This window comes from Urocitellus parryii, chromosome 6 (genome assembly GCF_045843805.1).
Source record: "Urocitellus parryii isolate mUroPar1 chromosome 6, mUroPar1.hap1, whole genome shotgun sequence".
In the NCBI taxonomy this organism is placed as follows: Eukaryota; Metazoa; Chordata; class Mammalia; order Rodentia; family Sciuridae; genus Urocitellus; species Urocitellus parryii.
Genome location: NC_135536.1, coordinates 190,638,694 through 190,657,958, shown reverse-complemented (window position 1 = coordinate 190,657,958; position 19,265 = coordinate 190,638,694).

Here is a 19,265-nt window from a genome sequence, read left to right as displayed (position 1 = left end):
TACTTCCTGGTACTTTGTGAACTGTTAAGGACTCATCATCTCCAAGGTCTAACATATTTCAGGTGGGGGCTGCTGCCCAGGAGAATGAAGGCGGGGACTGCACAGAGCTGGCCTCCCAGGGCAGGGACTGGCCTGTGCTCTAATTGCAGAAATGGCCTGCATTGCTCCCCATGACTTCCAGATTGGTGCTGCTTGAGGGAGTATCTTACCTCAAAATGCTTTCAGTTGACAAGCAGCTATCAAATGTGTGTGGAGCTGGCACAGAACTCAAAACCAGTCCAAGGCAGACCAGGGAGAAGTTTGGCATTTGTCGTGGTGATGGTAGGTGGTTCTAGGAATTCTCAGGTTTGACCCACCAAATATTTTCTTTAAACAAAATATAACAGTAGATAAGTGTCTTTGAGGTTAATATGGAGGAAACATCATTTAAAACTTGCTTATCCATGTGGGAAAAAAGTGACCAACAGTTTATTTCCAAGTTCAGTGAAGCCTGTAGCAATCTGCTGAATAAAAATGCCCCACTGAGAAGCAGAGATGCTATAGCTTCCCTGCACGGTCATCTCAAGCTTTGTAGAAGGCTCACGAAGGCCCTCGCTGAGTTAAGAATGCCACCTTTCCACCTTCCTCTTAGCTTAGGATTCCAGATGCCCAGTTATATTTAAATGTTAGATAAGAAACAAAGAGCATTTTCTATAACTATGCCACAAATATTGCATTATTGGCTATTTGTCTGATACCGAGATTTAACCAGCATCCTGTATTTTTGCTGGCTATATCTGGTAACCTTATTTTTGTCTGATTTGCAGAGACTTGAAGGAGAAACTATCTGCGAATAGTCTTTGCTCACTCATTTTCCTGGGAGAGAACCGTTTCCCTTTTAATATAAATAATGTAAAAATTTAGAGATAAAGTATGTGGGGCTTAAAGAAGGTGAAATGGAGCCTTTACAATGTAAAGTGCTTTCTCCCTGGCCCCAGTTCATTAGCGAAATCTAGTGATTTAAATTACCCAGCTAACCTCTTCCGCCACCGTAGGATTATAAATCAAGGAGGTGGCTACTACCTGAAGGAGTCTAGGGCCTTCACAGAAGGTTGTCATCAAGCTAAGAGGGGCAGAAAATTTCCTATTACTGTGTCATGCAAAAATGGTAATGCCTGAACCTCCACTTACAGCATATTACCTCTGTGCAATTCACTTGCTGAAATAAAAGAAACAAAATTGGAACATATTCACTCTTTTGCATTACGAGAAATAGATAAGATGGCTGCGTCTCTGCACAAACCGGCTGATGTTACACAGCTAATGTAGCCAGACAGAGGCAGACTCATTCAAACAAAGAGAAAGCATTCAAGGTGTTTATCTGTCTGTCTTTCCTCCTTTATTTTTGTCTGTCTCTACACCTTTATTTTGTGTGAAATTTTGAGAGATGAATTCCATTTTCTATTAATTCAATGGCTGTCATACTGCATTACATCATGCAGCTTGGACCACAACAATGAGGTTTAGGGTTTAAATTAATAATATTGCAACACATCACTTGATAAAGCAGTGTGCTTAATCCTATCTAGCCTGCTCAGGTAGCCTGACTTCTACCCAGTGCCTTGAATCTGCAGATTGCAGTGGAATTACCCAAGTTCAATTGCAAACAACCTATAATTGTGAGCTGAGTACTTGAGCTTCATGGTAGAAAGCATTAATTTAATATGCTGGGGAGATTTAACAAGCTTAGTTTTCTTTTTTTTTTTTTTTCAATAAATAGTTGGTGTGGAGGGGAAGCAAGGACTTTGAGGTTTCTGAGCAGCATTTGCTAGTCCTAGAAATACCCCCACTAACAGCTGTTGTAGGTACAGTTCCTTTATATGCTTCGTTAGCCAAAGCCACCAGGAAAGTGGGATGCTGGGGTACCGGTACGGGGCGGGGGGATATGGGTCAGGGAAGATCCTTGGAGGAGACTAGGGATTTGGGGAATGGTTCAGAATGCATTTCCACAAACATGAACTTGAGATTCCCCCACCCCCACCTCCGCCAATCACTGCAGGGTGAAGACCAAACCTGAACCGTTCCACGTTTGAAAGAGAACAAAATCAGATGCTCAAAGAGGAAAACGAGTCCAAAAAGCATTGAAAATACTCCTTACCCAAAGCAGAGTGTTCTCATAGCACTGTATCCATGTGCAGATGCTTTTTCTGTGGAAACGAAACAAAATAATTAATAAGGATGCATTTGAGGAACAAGGAGGCACCCAGGAAATCCAAGCACTGGCCAGGAGGGGCGGAGAGCAAGGGCCCGGAGCAGTGGCTGAGTTTGCTGGGCTCCTCTTGCCCTCCAAGTTGCCCCAAAACTCTCCAGGATCCCCGGCGCCTTCCTCAGGCCAGATAATGTTTCCAAACAGCACCAGCGCGGGGGAGAGGAACAGGCAGGATTTGTCTGTGGCCTTCATTAAGGTGGGTTGCCAATTGTCAAATTAGTTTCTGCCCAACCTGCCGAGTGCAAATGCAAATCTGCTACCCCGGTGCCGCCTCATTTGCAGTTATCGATTCGTGTTTGACTGCAAGTTCAAAAAACGTTGTCTTTGAAGCTTCTGCATATATGCTTGGCTTCCTGGGTCCAGGTGGCTCTGGATCCCCGGCATTCATTTTGATCTTTGTATTCCCAATTCCAAGACGGGTCATTTCAGGTAACTTAAAAGCAAGATACAATCAGAAAGGATTTGGAAATAAAGTCTTTGCCTTGTCACATTAATGCGGTCCTATCAAGTGGCAGTTTATCAAGAGCCACCTCACAAGGTTTTAATGAGCATGCTGCCTGTTCTTGTACAATACTAATTAATCCCATTTTTTCACACTGCCGTGATTGCTTCATGAAACCCACATTGTTTTATACTCGGTAGCAAAGCGGCTCTTACTGATTAAATCTCCTTGCCTGCGATGGAGCCTGACAACTGAATTATACCTTGCTCAAAATAATAATGGGTATCAGCTAATAAATACGGTTTAACACACACAAAACTATGCAGCCAGAATCACACCACAAAATAGGAGTTTGACTTATCGGCTCAGCAGTGTTTCATTAAACATCTGTATTATAATTCACTGGTTTTCCAACTGATGTAATAACTTAATTGATGAGAACAAAGACAAGCTTATTTATTCACCCAATTGCTTGCTTCTTGACTAACGTTTTTCCTGGGTGTTATTGTGGAAATAAATATGCAATATTCTTTTTATAGAAGTCTAATTTAGGTCCTTTTTTCCCCTCTTATTGAGAAGTCAGCCTCACCATCTGTGGCTGACAAGTTCTTGCTGTTTCACAACGTTTGGGTAAGCTGGGTGGTGGCATTGCTCCTGATGGTCACACTGGCCAGCAGAGGTGACAAGGGCAGGCCAGTTGTCCTGACCACTGGTGGTGCAAGAAAAGTGTCCACTGACTTCCTTCCTCGAGGGAAAATTCATGCTGATAGAACACACACACACACACACACACACACACACACGCACACACACGTCTTCCAGTGCCTTAAACCAATTCCATTAAGGCTGGGGTGATTTTGTACATCTCACGCATGACACAGACCCTCTTGTCTCCATCTCCTGTCTCCCCACCTCACTGAAGTAGCACCAGGGGTGAGTAAATTTAGTGAGAAAATCACACCCAGCATTTTTTTCTTCGAATGAGGTGTGTGTTCTCTGGAGGCAGAAGTCAAAAGTGGTGTGATTTTTTTTATCCCCGTAGCTCAGGGTCATGTCTCTTTCGGTGCCAGCTATTTAATAAATATGCAAAGAGAATCAATGCTCTTCTTTCTTAGCATGAAGTGGGCTATCATTTGCAAGTGACAATAGCTTTTCTTTCAGGTGATACTTCAGGGCTGCATCCCTGCGCGTACTGAGCCTGTGAACCTCCGGCTCTGGTCACACTGGATCCTAATTGTCTGCCTGGTTTTCTTTCTCTGACCTGAAGTCGTGGGGATGGACACTTCCAAACGATATTGACAGAACTCACTGTGTTTCAGAAAATGTTCGAAGCCTCGGGAACATTCCAGTAAACAAAGGAGACAAGGTCCCTGCTCTCCTGGAGCTTGTCTTTTCCTGGGGAGCCGAGAAGGATCAAGGCAGTCAGCACACACGTAATGCATAACATGACATCCGGGATGACAACTGTCACGGGGAGAAGCAAAGCCAGGGGAGCCCTGTGGTTTGTGTGTTCACTTAGTGGGCATTCTGGCTGAGTCCCCGCAAACTCTGTCACATGGACTTCACATTCTTAGGTCGAATCTCCTCTTCCTGCACGACCTGGTTCAAGAAGTTTCCCAGGACACACCACCTGGCCTCCGCTGTGCTCCCATGGACAGCTCCCTACCTCTCTCCTCCTGTCTCCCCATGGAGTTCATGAATGGGGGGCTGATTGTCTCTTGTTCTTTTGAAGGAGTCGGTAGAGAACTGGAGTTTTCCTGTCTCCCACACACATCCTACTTGCTACCCTATGTGTGAGTGTCTGTAGGATTTCTGTACATGGGTTTATTACCAACGAAGCTACAACACTGTTGCTTGAAAGAATTTTCCATACTGATCACTCGGGTCAACACAAAACCCACATCTTCCCTTTCCTGAGGATTCTGCTGCAGCACGACCCCTCCCTCAACCCCTGGTTCTCCCAGTGATGGAGGCTGGGTAGCCTCCAGCCAGTTACGTCTCTTTCTGGCTTCTACTTCTGAAGTCCATTCCACCACTGAATCCTGTTGCCACCTCCACCTATGGCCATTCCCTCTGCCCCTGGTTCAGACAGGACCTCATTATTTCAACCCAGATTTCAAAAGTATTTTGTATTCAAGCATCATCTCCCTAATCCGTCTCCACATTGCCCCTTACCTGCTGCTCTCAGCATGTCTCTGCCCTGTTTAGGACTCCTGAGGAGGATGAAGAAGAAACACGGGCCAGTATTGCCAGATCGACTCTCTCTCTCTCTCTCTCTCTCTGAAATCCCAGAAATATAGATTTTATGTGAAATCTTATGTCTTGAATGTTGACAAATTATTCAAAAGACTTTTAAACCCTATGTAAACCAAGCGAATACATTGTCACATATTCAATCACTGTTGGACTAAATTTACCGTTTTATGATCTAGATCCTGTCTGAATCAGGATCCAAATGAATTCCACATATTGCAATTAGTTGATGTGTCTTTTTAATTTCTCTTTTTTTTCTTTTCTCCCCCTGAAATCTATGTGGCCATTTATCTTGTGGAGTTTGCTCTGTAGAGTTTGTCACAGTCTGGGTTTTACTAATTTCATCATCACCGTGTCACTCATACTTCCTATAAGTTGATTGATAGGTGAAGAGGCTCCGTACAATTCAGGTTTGCTCTTTGGTGAGGAGGACGATGTTAGAGGTTCTGCTGCACACCTGTCAGGAGGTGTGTGGCCCCTGGGATCTTGCATCTGTCTTTTCTGATGTCACAATTATCAACGATGGACTAGATGAATGGTTTCTTTTCTTTTAAAATGGTGATGTCCTAATTCAAATAAATATTTAAAAATGTGAAAACTAAGCAAAATATTTTATTATTTTGTACATTTATTTCTAGGGACAACCTAAGCTCTTTACCAATAGACTTTCCAGGAGCAAATTCATCCCCTAGGGCACATGTGCAAGGAGAGTGCTGGACCAGGGTTGGAGCCCCAGAAGACACCTTTTGAGCTCTGAAAAGGCACCAGCTGAAGGAGCAGACAGGGGTCGGTGGGGAGACAGATGTCAGGGCAAATAATCACACTCTAATTCCTTAAGGGCTCAAAGATGTAGAGAAGTTCAGAATAAGAGACGCCTCACTTCAAGGAAACTACTCAGAGGCGGATATGTGCAGCTGGGTTGGAAGGACAAATACAACCACTAGAAGAAAAGATAGTGATGACTGTGGCCAGGAGCACAGGAGGATTTGGTCTGTGATCAATGAATTAGGTAATGCTACCCAAAATTTCACACTGAGAGAGTATTTTTGGACTTTGACAGTGTGTCATTAATCACGTGATTTGTGAAAGTATTTGGACTTTGACAGTGTGTCATTAATCACGTGATTTGTAGTTCAGTGACTTTCCATGTGATGTAATAATTTAATGGGTAAGAATAAACTTTTGTATCTTTCACCCATTTGACTAATTACTAACTTTTCTGCCTACTTATGGTGGAAACCCATGTGCACTCTAGTCTATGATTTGAATTCTGAGAATGGGGATTTTAGTTTTTTTATATCTCAAAAATACACTTAAGGAAGAGGTGGAAGTGACCCGTTAGAAAAGTTAGTTACAACTAAGTCATGAAATAATGGAAAGAAGAGGTCATTTTGTCCAGTCCTCTGCCTCAGAGAAATGCTATTTGCCTAGGATCACTTAAGACTGTAGAACTTCACTCATTAATCAGAAAATGCATATTATATTTCTGTTACCATGAACCCTGGGAAAAAAAAAGTGTGTTCACCTAAATTTGCACTTAACCAAGTCAAAAATGTTAGAGAAATATGTGACAACATTTGATGAACTTCAGGGAGGCAGCAATAAGCTCCTTTTTCCCTACGGATATTCTTCTCATTTTTCAATTTAGGTATTAAAGTTATCTGTGCACTTAAAAAATCAGACTTAGAAGTCTTAAAGGCAAAAAGAGCTATTTTTTCCCCCTTTGGTAGTTGGACCTGTTAAGAATTTGCTGTGAAATGTAAAAGAGCTACATTGAAATCCTCCAAATCACCCATCTATATTATTACAAGCTTTGATCATACAAAGTTGCACTGATGTTAAGGGAAAAAAATACAATTTCATTGTTCAGATTTCCTTTCTTGAATTTTGTTCGTTGATTATAATTATGATGTGTGAAGTAATGAGCCCATATATGATGGGAATGACAGAAAGATGATTTATTGTTTGGGGAGTTTTATGCAAGAAAAATATGCAGGCAACAGGGAACTAAGTCTCAGGATGTAATTTATTAGACAAGATGGGGGCTGCAGGACTTTGGCCTTGACGAGGTGTGTCTGCTTCCTGGGTGATGTGGGTGAGCAGGTACTGTGCGGCTCACAGGTATATGTGAAAGTTTGGATGTTTCAAGCACCAAGGGCAATTTTAGATTTTATGAAATAAAAAAGGACTGAATAGAGAATTAGGGAATCATGGGGATTGGGAGGTCGATCAGGGAGAAGCTGATGCGTCTCAGTTTCATCGGGAAATACCACTGTTGCCATGACTATTGCTGTGCATTTAGACATATCATCCGCTAAGTGCCCGTGTGATGGAACACCGATGGAACACCGCCCAAGCCATATCCTCTCTTCCCATCATTAGCTCTGACTGCCTTTTAGTTTACAGGTGAGTGCTCACATTCTAATCAGGGAAAATGACCGGGAGTAATGGATATACAGGATTCACATCAACTGGGAAGGGCGCGTTTCCAAATCCCTGCTTTTCCCTTTGCCCGTCATTAAGGCACTCCGTCCTTCCCACCTCCTGCACCTGGATGCATTTCAAAGAAATCAAAATGTTTCCTGCTCATGTTGTTTGAAAATAAGATAAAACAAAGATATTAATTTCATAAAGAGGCAGACTCACAGTTGCTGTTTTCCCGTAGCCCCGTGAGTGTGTTGATATTCTCATGTCTGTTCCTGGGATTCTGTCCTTACCAATCTCCATCCCATAAGAAATTCATCTGCGGTCTTATAAATCCTCACACCAAACACATCCCAGAGTGCCCTCTTCTCTCCGGCCAGCACCCAGCCCTCCAGCTCAGCTCTGCCTCTGGCTGCTGCTCTGCAATCTACATGCCACAGAGAAGCCAATTCAAGGGCATCTTAACAGGCGTCACTCAGGTCAGAGATAATCTAGATCGATCCCCTGCTTAGGGTGCTTCAACTTCACTCCATTTCAATTGGAACAAAATACAAATACCTCTGTGTGGTATATGTGATGAATCAAGATCACATGAATTCTGGTTGCTGACCACCTCTCAGAAATTTTCCCATGTGCCCTCCTTCTTCTGCTCTTCCAGTACTATGCTCCCTCCTGCCCTGGGGATTTTGCCCTTGCTAGACACTTTGCTCAAAAAATGTCTTCTCACTGCTGCCTTCATTTATCCACACCTGTTTCAAGCACCCCTAGAGAGGCCTTTCCTGACCAACAAACCTACAGGGTCCTCTGCTCTGGGCACTAGCCTTCCATCCATCCAACAATGTTATTCATCTGTAGCTTTCTGAGGTCAATACCCTTGGTTGTCTTGCTTATTGCTCTTCCCGAGAACTAGGAATGGTACCTAGGCAGGAACTCTAATATCTTCTACAAGAAGGAACCCCAAATCAAAGAGATTGTGGATCCTTCTTGATCTACTCTGAGACCTTGTGGCATATGGAAAGAATACAGACATTCAAACCTAAATTTGATTCTGCACTCTGCCACTCATTTGCCATATGCTTTCTTGTTTCAACCTTTCGTAATAGATTAAAAGTGGCCACAAATACTTGGCTACCCATCTCTTTCAGAGGCAGAATTACTCTGAATTGACCATGTGACTTACTTTGGCCAAGGAACATCCCTGACTGCTGTGACAGCCCATAAAGCTGCCATGTGATACTCACCGGTCCACTGGTGCTACCCTGTTGGAATTCTGCCCTGAGAGTGCTGCAAGAAAGCCAGTGTAGCTTACATGAGGGACCACATGCAGCAGATCCGGGGTGCGTTAGCTAATAGCCAGCAGCAACTGTGGGACTGAGGAGCGAACATCTGTCCATGTGGTTGGACACGGTTGTATGAATGACCCCAAATAAAAATACCAAAGAAACTCTATTCCACTGAACAGTGAAACTATTGCATTGTTCCTGTTTTAAGCCGTGAGGTATTGGGAGTTCTACACTACTCAGAATTATTGTAAGACCAAGTGAAATTAGTGATCAGTGCATTTTAAATCCACAGTAGGAGCTCAGCTACACTCTTTGTTCCCTGTCACTATTCATGCTTTGAACTTGGCTAGTGAAATTTTCTAAGAGTTGTTGTGTGTCTAATGGTATTTGCAAAATATGTTGACTCTTTCAAGCACAGAAGAGGTGGGACTTTAGGTCAATTAAACTCATTCTAAGACCAATTCTTAGAATGATTAAGGTGGGAAATTGAAGCAGGTTAAAAATGCATGTAATATAAAGCAGTATTTTCTATTTATTAAGCACCCAGTCTGAGTCTGGATCTATAATAAAGCACTGTACACACTGATGTTTGACATCAACTCTATTTTTACAGTGAAAACTGAAATTCACATGAGTTAAATCATCTGCCCATAATCTCACAGCTCATAGGTGGCAAAGCTTAGAACTAGAACCTGGTCCGACTGACCCAGATCCTCTGTGAGGCTCAGTCTTTAAGAGGGTAAGAATCCAGCCTGAGGATGGGGACAACCTCTAGCACAGAGGTGGTATTGAGAAGACAGATAACAGATACAGACAATGTGTGCCTCAGAGCCAAAAAGGGGACCTCAATTTCCAGTAGTGTGGAAGTTCAGAGAAGGGCAGAAGGCAGATTGTTCAGAAGTGCCTGTAGAGGGCAGAGGACTAGGGGCCCACACTGACCCACACTAGCCAGCACCTACTGTGAGTCTGGGTATTGGGCTGCAGTGTGACATGTATCTTTTGTTTCGTCCTCACACCAGCTCAATGACTGTGATCCCATCATCAGATGAAGATATCCAGGCTCACAAAGGCTGAATTCCTTTCTTTAGATTGTGCAACTAATTTTTGGCAGACCTGGGTTGCACTGTGTTAGTGATCTGAGTCTACCCTCAGGGTACAGTCTTGCCCAGGCAGAGCGTAGCGTCCTGAAGAAGAGTGCTATTTGGGGGGAATTACAACAGCACTGGGTAGTACACGAGTGTGTGTGTGTGTGTGTGTATACTGATTGGGTATATATGCTTGCAAGTAGGTCTGTTATAGTTTGGATGTGCAGTGTCCCCCAGAATCTCACTGTTAATGCAGGGATATCCAGAGGTGAAATTATTAGATCATGGGAACTGTAACCTAATGATTCCGTCCTACTCTGGACCGACTGGGTGGTAACTGTAGGCAGGGTGGGCATGGCTGGAGGAGGTGGGTCACTGGGGCATGCCCTGGAAGTGTTCGCCTTCCCTGCAGTACTTTCCCTCTTTCTCTCTGCTTTCTGGCCACCAGAGGTGAAGCATCTTCCCTCTGCCATGTCCTTCCACCATGATGTTCTACCCAAGGATTGAGTGCAATGGAGTTGGCCAACCATGGACTAAACCTCTGAAACTATGAGCAAAAATATACTTTCCCTCCTCTAAGTTCTCATGGGGTATTTTGGTCACGGTGATGCAAAGATGACTAACACAAGGGGCCTAGGATTAGAAATCAGGAAAGGACTCTGTAGAGAAATAGCAGCCTAGGCTGAAGTCCGTGGAGGGGTAGCCAGCATCAGAGATGCCGGTGGTGATGGCAGCCCTGAGTGTGTGAAGAGCCTGCGGCCAGCACTGTTACTGCTGTTTATCCAATAATTGCTGCCTGTTCTTTCTGGAAGAGCTCTTAGTTGGCCTCAAGGAAACCATAGTTCTTCTAAGAGCTAGTGGCCTGGCCAATAAGAGCCCCAAACACTCTTGGACACATTGGTTGGTTATTAGTTGATGAATGAAGAGGTTCACAGAGCTATTAACTAAAGGAGTATAGGGTTCCTTTCTGTTGGAATTAAATGGGAAATATGTCTGCAGAGGCTGGCAGCCACTTGGATATCATATAGAACCTGAGAAGGAAGCCAAGCTAGGGGGAGCTACGCTGAGAGTCGGTGGCAATCCTGTTCTGGGAAGGTAGCTCTGACCCCCAGGGAGAGGCCAGAAATGAGCTAGGTCTGTCTCTGGAATGTTCAGTTACATCAGCCAGTGACGTCTCTGCAATAATTAAGTTGGTCTGAGTTAAAGGTCTATGTTACATCAACTTTGATGTAAGTTTATATATGTAAGTAAAATATTTTTAATTATTTTACTAATATCACATATTTACTAATATGTGAAATATCACATATTTACTAATATGTGATAACTTTGACAAATCCAACTCGAGTAAGCCCATTTTAAGACATAATCAGGGAGCAAAGTCAGACTTGGTTCTATGGGGCTTGTTTTAATATTGTGATCTTTGATTTAGATAGTTAGCAAATCTTTGTTAAATGTCTTTCTGTATGCTAAGAGCTCATTCTGCTTGACCACATGATTCAAAAACAGAGAAAGAGAACAATGACAGCAACCCTGAAATCATTAACCATCTGATTTGGGGCAAGTTCTTTGGCTTCTCTAAGATACATACAGTTTCTTCATTGTCAATGAGAATCATCATCAAATCACATCATCCTGAATGAATTAATGACATTTTGAATTCTCTTTTGTCCTGAATAGAGATTAGGCTATTTAGGGGAAGGTATGGGCCTCAAAGGGCATGATTTGGGAGACAAAGATGCATGTGTCTTGGGTGACACACTCCCCTGTTGACATATTTAGTTCTGATGAGCTCCAAAGGCCATGTCCAACTGCAGTGTTGGTTAGGATCCAGGAAGGGCTGATGTTACTTAAGCCCTAAAAATACAATGGCTTAGACACAGCACAAACTGGCCTCTCACTCTCATAAAGCAATCCAAGGTCAGTAGGTGATTCCAAAAGAACAGGGTGTGCCTCTTCTTTCTCCACCACCTCCAGGGTGCAGCCTGTCCCCGTGGCGTAGATCTCGTCTCCTGATGGAAGATGGCCATGGCTGTGTCTATACTGCTGCCCCAGGGAGACAAGAGAGGACGTCCCTATTAAGGACTGGATGAGGAATTGGGAAACTTCGATTCCACCCCTGGCTCATCGCCTAGAGCCAAGTTACATGGCTGCCACGAGGTGCAGGGGAGTCTGTCTCCATGGGGTGTGGGGTCCATGATCCACTGCCACAGTGGAGGACGGGGCGATCCTCAGCCACTCTACATCAGAAGGAAGTCGCCGCACACTCGCTCACACCGGATCTGTTCCCGGGCCTGGGTTTCAGCCATTCCTTGGGCAGCCAAGTGGGCCCGCTTCCATCTGGCCGGTGCCTGCAACCCTCTCCTCTGTGCACAGCGCGCCCCATGCGCTCCAGGGACCCGAAGCCAGCGCCGCTGGCCTCCCCCGAGTGGGCATGTCCGTGCGAGATGGCTTCGTGTCCAAGGCCATTCTTCGGCAGAAGGCTACCTCTTTGCGAATCAAAGGCCCACTTAGACTTCATATTAGCTTCTGCCTTATTTCATAATTTTTTTTAAAGGAAACTCTTTCCTCTCATGCAGGAAAATCTAATTATGCAGTGACAGCAGTTGGCTGACTCGGGCACAACACAACATGTCAATTTTCAGTTGCTTACACGGTCTCACAGAAACTGTTAGAAATTGTTTTGAAATCTGGCATACATTTCAGTCGTGTTAATTCCTACAACGGTGCCAAACTTGATGAAATTTGGCTCCCCCACACTCCCGGGAAAGGGGGGGGGATTGGGAAAGGCGAGCTTTTCTATTTTTCCTGGCAGTGACGTCACCTCCTCTTCCTCCCCTTATGATGAACAGTGTCCTCAAAGAAGCCAAGAAGTCATATAACTTTATATTTACAAGACCGTGCGACAAAAAGGCTGCGAGAGACTGGAGCTGCGTTATAAAACGATTGAAGAAATACAGATGGCATAATGGCTTTTTTTTTTTTCCTTCCAACAGATTTGTGCCAGATGTGTGAATATTGATAATTTCTCTGGGGCTCCACTCAAGGCACAATATAGATTTCTGTTGGATGGGGGATGAGAGAGTGAGAATCCATCCCAGTGATGGTATTTACAGGAAATGTTTTGCCTCTTCTTCCAAATCTGTCAAAGCAGAACCAGAAATCCCAAATTTCCAAATGAGCCTCTGAGTCACCCTTTGTTCTGGACCCAATTTTTATCTTCCCAGTAATTGACAGACTGGAAAATTCATTTGTGGAAGCGCAGGGCAGAATTCTTAAAGCGGAGTCTCTCTCTCGACTGGCTGAACCGAGGCTTGTGCATCAATTTGGAACACAAATGGTGACAAAATCACAGAAAAGCATCTTCAAAGGTATCTGTTGTATCATAAGGGCTTCTCCTTAGCAGTGTAAAAATAAAAACATTTCAATGATGAAATAATGATAATTTCCATCAATTGCAATGGGAAAACTTGAAAGAAAATCTACAAGACTATTTTCAAAGCTTTTCTTTTATTCTTCCTAATATGCTACGATGCCTGGATCCATTTTGAAATATGATTCTGGGAGCCAGAATATTTCAATAAAGTTCAATTTCCTAATCCAACTTTGACTTTATTATTATTATTATTATCGGAGAGAATTGTCAAACATATTTTAAAAGAAACAGGAATACTTATCACTTCCAGAAAGATTTAGCTTTGATCAAATAATTAAGCGTGGTAATCTCAAAATCAGTATAAAAATGTGTTTTATATTTTTACTTTGCTTTCTTCTGTGAAATGTTTCAAATAACTAAATAGAGGGGACATAGGCGGATGGCGAAAATATAAGTGGAGAAATAAAGAAATAGGGTAGGAGAGGGTAGATGATAAACTAGAAGAAGATAAATAGATATCAGTCAAGACTTTGGGATTGCCCATTTGCTACAGTTGAAACTTAAATTTGTTTTGGAGCTTCTTTTTTTTTTCTTTTTTTTTTTATTGGTCGTTCATAACATTACATAGTTCTTAATACATCATATTACACGGTTTGATTCAAGTGGATTATGAACTCCCGCTTTTACCCCGTATACAAATTGCTGTATCACATCAGTTACCCTTCCATTGATTGACATATTGCCTTTCTAGTGTCTGATGTATTCTGCTGTCTGTCCTATTGTCTACTATCCCCCCTCCCCTCCCCTCCCCTCCCCTTTTCTCTCTCTACCCCTTCTACTGTAAATCATTTCTTCCATTTGTATTCTCTTGTCTTACCCCTCCTTTCCTCTTATATGACATTTTGTATAACCCTGAGGATCGCCTTCCATTTCCATGCAATTTCCCTTCTCACTCCCTTTCCCTCCCACCTCTCATCCCTGTTTACTGTAAATATTCTTCTCAAGCTCTTCGTCCCTACCCTGTCCTTGTTTACACCCCTTATATCAAAGGAGTCATTTGGTATTTGTTTTTTAAAGATTGACTAGCTTCACTTAGCATAATCTGCTCTAATGCCATCCATTTCCCTCCAAATTCTATGATTTTGTCATTTTTTAATGCAGAGTAATACTCCATAGTGTATAAATGCCACATTTTTTTTTATCCATTCATCTATTGAAGGGCATCTAGGCTGGTTCCACAGTCTTGCTATCGTGAATTGAGCTGCTATGAACATCGATGTAGCAGTGTCCCTGTAGCATGCTCTTGTTAGGGCTTTAGGGAATAGACCGAGAAGGGGAATAGCTGGGTCAAATGGTGGTTCCATTCCCAGCTTTCCGAGAAATCTCCATACTGCTTTCCAAATTGGCTGCACCAATTTGCAGTCCCACCAGCAATGAACAAGAGTGCCCTTTTCCCCGCATCCTCTCCAGCACTTATTGTTGTTTGACTTCCTAATGGCTGCCAGTCTTACTGGAGTGAGATGGTATCTTAGGGTAGTTTTGATTTGCATTTCTCTGACTGCTAGCGATGGTGAGCATTTTTTCATGTACTTGTTGATTGATTGTATGTCCTCCTCTGAGAAGTGTCTGTTCAGGTCCTTGGCCCATTTATTGATTGGGTTATTTGTTATCTTTTGTCTAATTTTTTGAGTTCTTTGTATATTCTGGTTATTAGGGCTCTATCTGAAGTGTGTGGAGTAAAGATTTGTTCCCAGGATGTAGGCTCCCTGTTTATCTCTCTTATTGTTTCTTTTGCTGAGAAAAAACTTTTTAGTTTGAGTAAGTCCCATTTGTTGATTCTATTTGTTAACTCTAGCGCTATGGGTGTCCTATTGAGGAATTTGGAGCCCGATCCCACAGCGTGTAGATCATAACCAACTTTTTCTTCTATCAGATGCCGTGTCTCTGATTTAATATCAAGCTCCTTGATCCATTTTGAGTTAACTTTTGTGCACGGCGAGAGATAGGGATTCAGATTCATTTTGGTGCAAATGGATTTCCAGTTTTCCCAGCACCATTTGTTGAAGATGCTATCCTTCCTCCATTGCATGCTTTTAGCCCCTTTATCAAATATAAGATAGTTGTAGTTCTGTGGATTGGTTACTGTGTCCTCTATTCTGTACCATTGGTCCACCCGCCTGTTTTGGTACCAGTACCATGCTGTTTTTGTTACTATTGCTCTGTAGTATAGTTTGAAGTCTGGTATTGCTATACCGCCTGATTCACACTTCCTGCTTAGTATTGTTTTTGCTATTCTGGGTCTTTTATTATTCCATATGAATTTCATGATTCTTTTATCTATTTCTACAAGATATGCTGTTGGGATTTTGATTGGCATTGCATTGAACTTATAGAGAACTTTTGGTAATATCGCCATTTTGATGATGTTAGTTCTGCCTATCCATGAGCAGGGTATGTTTTTACATCTTCTAAGGTCTTCTTCTATGTCTTTCTTTAGGGTTCTGTAATTTTCATTGTATAAATCTTTCACCTCTTTTGTTAGGTTGATTCCCAAATATTTTATTTTTTGGGGGGATATTGTGAATGGAGTAGTTGTCCTCATTTCCGTTTCAGAGGATTTGTCGCTGATATACAGGAATGCCTTTGATTTATGCGTGTTGATCTTATATCCTGCCACTTTGCTGAATTCATTTATTAGCTCTAATAGCTTCTTTGTAGACCCTTTTGGGTCTGCTAGGTATAGAATCATATCATCTGCAAATAGTGATAATTTAAGTTCTTCTTTTCCTATTTTTATGCCTTTAATTTCTTTTGACTGTCTAATTGCTCTGGCCAGTGTTTCGAGGACTATGTTGAACAGAAGTGGTGAGAGAGGGCATCCCTGTCTTGTACCAGATCTTAGAGGGAATGCCTTCAATTTTTCTCCATTCAGAATGATGCTGGCCTGTGGCTTATCATAGATTGCTTTTACAATGTTGAGGTATGATCCTGTTATCCCTAATTTTTCTAGCGTTTTGAACATAAAGGGATGCTGTACTTTGTCGAATGCTTTTTCTGCATCTATTGAGATGATCATATGGTTCTTATTTTTAAGTCTATTGATGTGGTGAATAACATTTATTGATTTCCGTATATTAAACCAGCCTTGCATCCCAGGGATGAATCCTACTTGATCATGATGTATAATTTTTTTGATATGTATTTGAATCCGATTCGCCAGAATTTTATTGAGGATTTTTGCGTCAAGGTTCATTAGAGATATTGGTCTGTAGTTTTCCTTCTTTGATGTGTCTTTGTCTGGTTTCGGAATCAGGGTGATGTTGGCCTCGTAGAATGAATTTGGAAGTTCTCCCTCTTTTTCTATTTCCTGAAATAGCTTGAAAAGTATTGGTGTTAGTTCCTCTTTAAAGGTTTTGTAAAACTCTGCTGTATACCCATCCGGTCCTGGGCTTTTCTTAGTTGGTAGTCTTTTGATGGTTTCTTCTATTTCCTCTATTGTTATTGGTCTGTTTAGGTTGTCTATATCCTCCTGGCTCAATCTGGGCAGATCATAGGACTCAAGGAATTTATCTATGCCTTCACTATCTTCTATTTTATTGGAGTATAAGGATTCAAAGTAATTTCTGATTATCTTCTGTATTTCTGAAGTGTCTGTTGTGATATTGCCTTTTTCATCCCGTATGCTAGTAATTTGGGTTCTCTCTCTTCTTCTCTTCGTTAGCATGGCTAAGGGTCTGTCAATTTTATTTATTTTTTCAAAGAACCAGCTTTTAGTTTTGTCAATTTTTTCAATTGTTTCTTTTGTTTCAATTTCATTAATTTCAGCTCTGATTTTAATTATTTCTTGCCTTCTACTTCTTTTGCTGTTGTTTTGCTCTTCTTTTTCTAGGATTTTGAGATGAAGTATGAGATCATTTATTTGTTGGTTTTTTTCTTTTTTTGAGGAATGAACTCCAAGCAATGAATTTTCCTCTTAGAACTGCTTTCAATGTGTCCCATAGATTCCGATATGTTGTGTCTGTGTTTTCATTTAACTCTAGGAATTTTTTAATTTCCTCCTTGATGTCTTCTAAAACCCATTGATCACTCAGCAACCTATTGTTCATTCTCCAGGTGATGCTTGATTTTTCCTTTCTTCTTTTATCATTGATTTTCAGTTTCATTCCATTATGATCAGATAAGATGCATGGTATTATCTCTACCCCTTTGTATTGTCTAAGAGTTGCCCTGTGACATAGTATATGGTCTATTTTTGAGAAGGTTCCATGTGCTGCTGAGAAAAAAGTGTAGCTACTTGATGTTGGGTGGTATAGTCTATATATGTCAATTAAGTCTAGGTTGTTAATTGTGTTATTGAGTTCTATAGTTTCCTTATTTAACTTTTGTTTGGAAGATCTGTCCAGTGGTGAGAGAGGTGTGTTGAAGTCTCCCATGATTATTGTATGTTGGTCTATTAGACTCTTGAACTTGAGAAGAGTTTGCTTGATGAACACAGCTGCACCATTATTTGGGGCATATATATTTATGATTGTTATGTCTTGTTGGTGTATGGTTCCCTTGAGCAGTATGAAGTGTCCTTCTGTATCCCTTTTGATTAGCTTTGGCTTGAAATCTATTTTATTAGATATGAGTATGGACACTCCTGCTTGTTTCCACGGTCCATATGAGTGATATGATTTTTCCCAACCTTTCACCTTCAGTCTATGTATATCTTTTCCTATCAAATGCGTCTCCTGTAGACAGCATATTGTTGGGTCTTGTTTTTTGATCCATTCTACTAGCCTGTGTCTCTTAATTGGTGAGTTTAAGCCATTAACATTTAGGGTTATTATTGAGATCTGGTTTGTTCTTCTATCCATATTTGTTTATTGATGTTACTAAACCTGATTTGTTATCCTCTTTGACTACTTTCCCCCCTTTACTGTCCTACCTCCCATTGTTGGTTTTCAATGTTATTTTCCATTTCCTCTTCCTGTAATGTTTTGCCAAGGATTTTTTGAAGAGAAGGTTTTCTAGCTGCGAATTCTTTTAACTTTTGTTTATTGTGGAAGGTTTTAATTTCATCTTCTAACCTGAAGCTTAATTTCGCCAGATACACGATTCTTGGTTGGAGCCCATTGTCTTTCAGTGTTTGAAATATGTTATTCCAGGATCTTCTAGCTTTCAGAGTCTGTGTTGAGAGATCAGCTGTTATCCTGATTGGTTTACCCCTAAATGTAATCTGCTTTCTTTCTCTTGCAGCTTTTAAAATTCTCTCCTTATTCTGTATGTTGGACATCTTCATTATAATGTGTCTAGGTGTGGATCTCTCATGATTTTGCACATTCGGCGTCCTGTAGGCTTCTAGGATTTGGGATTCTGTCTCAATCTTCAATTCTGGGAAGTTTTCTCGTATTATTTCACTGAATAGACTGTTTATTCCTTTGGAATGGAGCTCTGTGCCTTCCTGTATCCCAATGACTCTTAAATTTGGTCTTTTGATATTGTCCCATAATTCTTGGATGTTCTGCTCATGGTTTCTTAGCAGACTTGCTGAGCTGTCTATGTACTTTTCCAGTTGAAATACTTTGTCTTCATTGTCTGATGTTCTCTCTTCTAAGTGATCTACTCTGCTGGTAGTATTCTCAATTGAGTTTTTAAGTTGGTTTATTGTTTCCTGCATTTCTAGAATTTCAATTTGTTTGTTTTTTATTACCTCTATCTCCCTGTGAAATTGATCTTTTACTTCCTGGATTTGTTTGTCAATGTGATCTTTCATTGTCTGATTTTGCTGTCTCATGTCTTCCTTGAGACTCCAGATCATCTGAAGCATATATATCCTGAACTCTTTATCTGATATTCCATCTGTTGCAGCTATTACCTCTTCTAAAGTTGAGTTGACCTGCATTGCTTGTGGTCCTTTCTTTCCTTGTCTTTTCATACTGCTCGCGTTTCTTTCTGCTTGGTGCAACTGTTGTGTTTTGAAATTTACCCCCTATTTATTTATGTTGCTCTTGTATACTTGAAGAGTCTCCCTTGCAGGTGCGGGCGGCGGCTATACCCCTACTCCAATTGGGGTGACGTGTCTACCACGCTGGCGGCTCTCTGGGCCTGTTCCGGGAGTGGAAGGCGGCTCTGCTCTGTCCCTATTCCAATTGGGGTGTCGTGACTACAA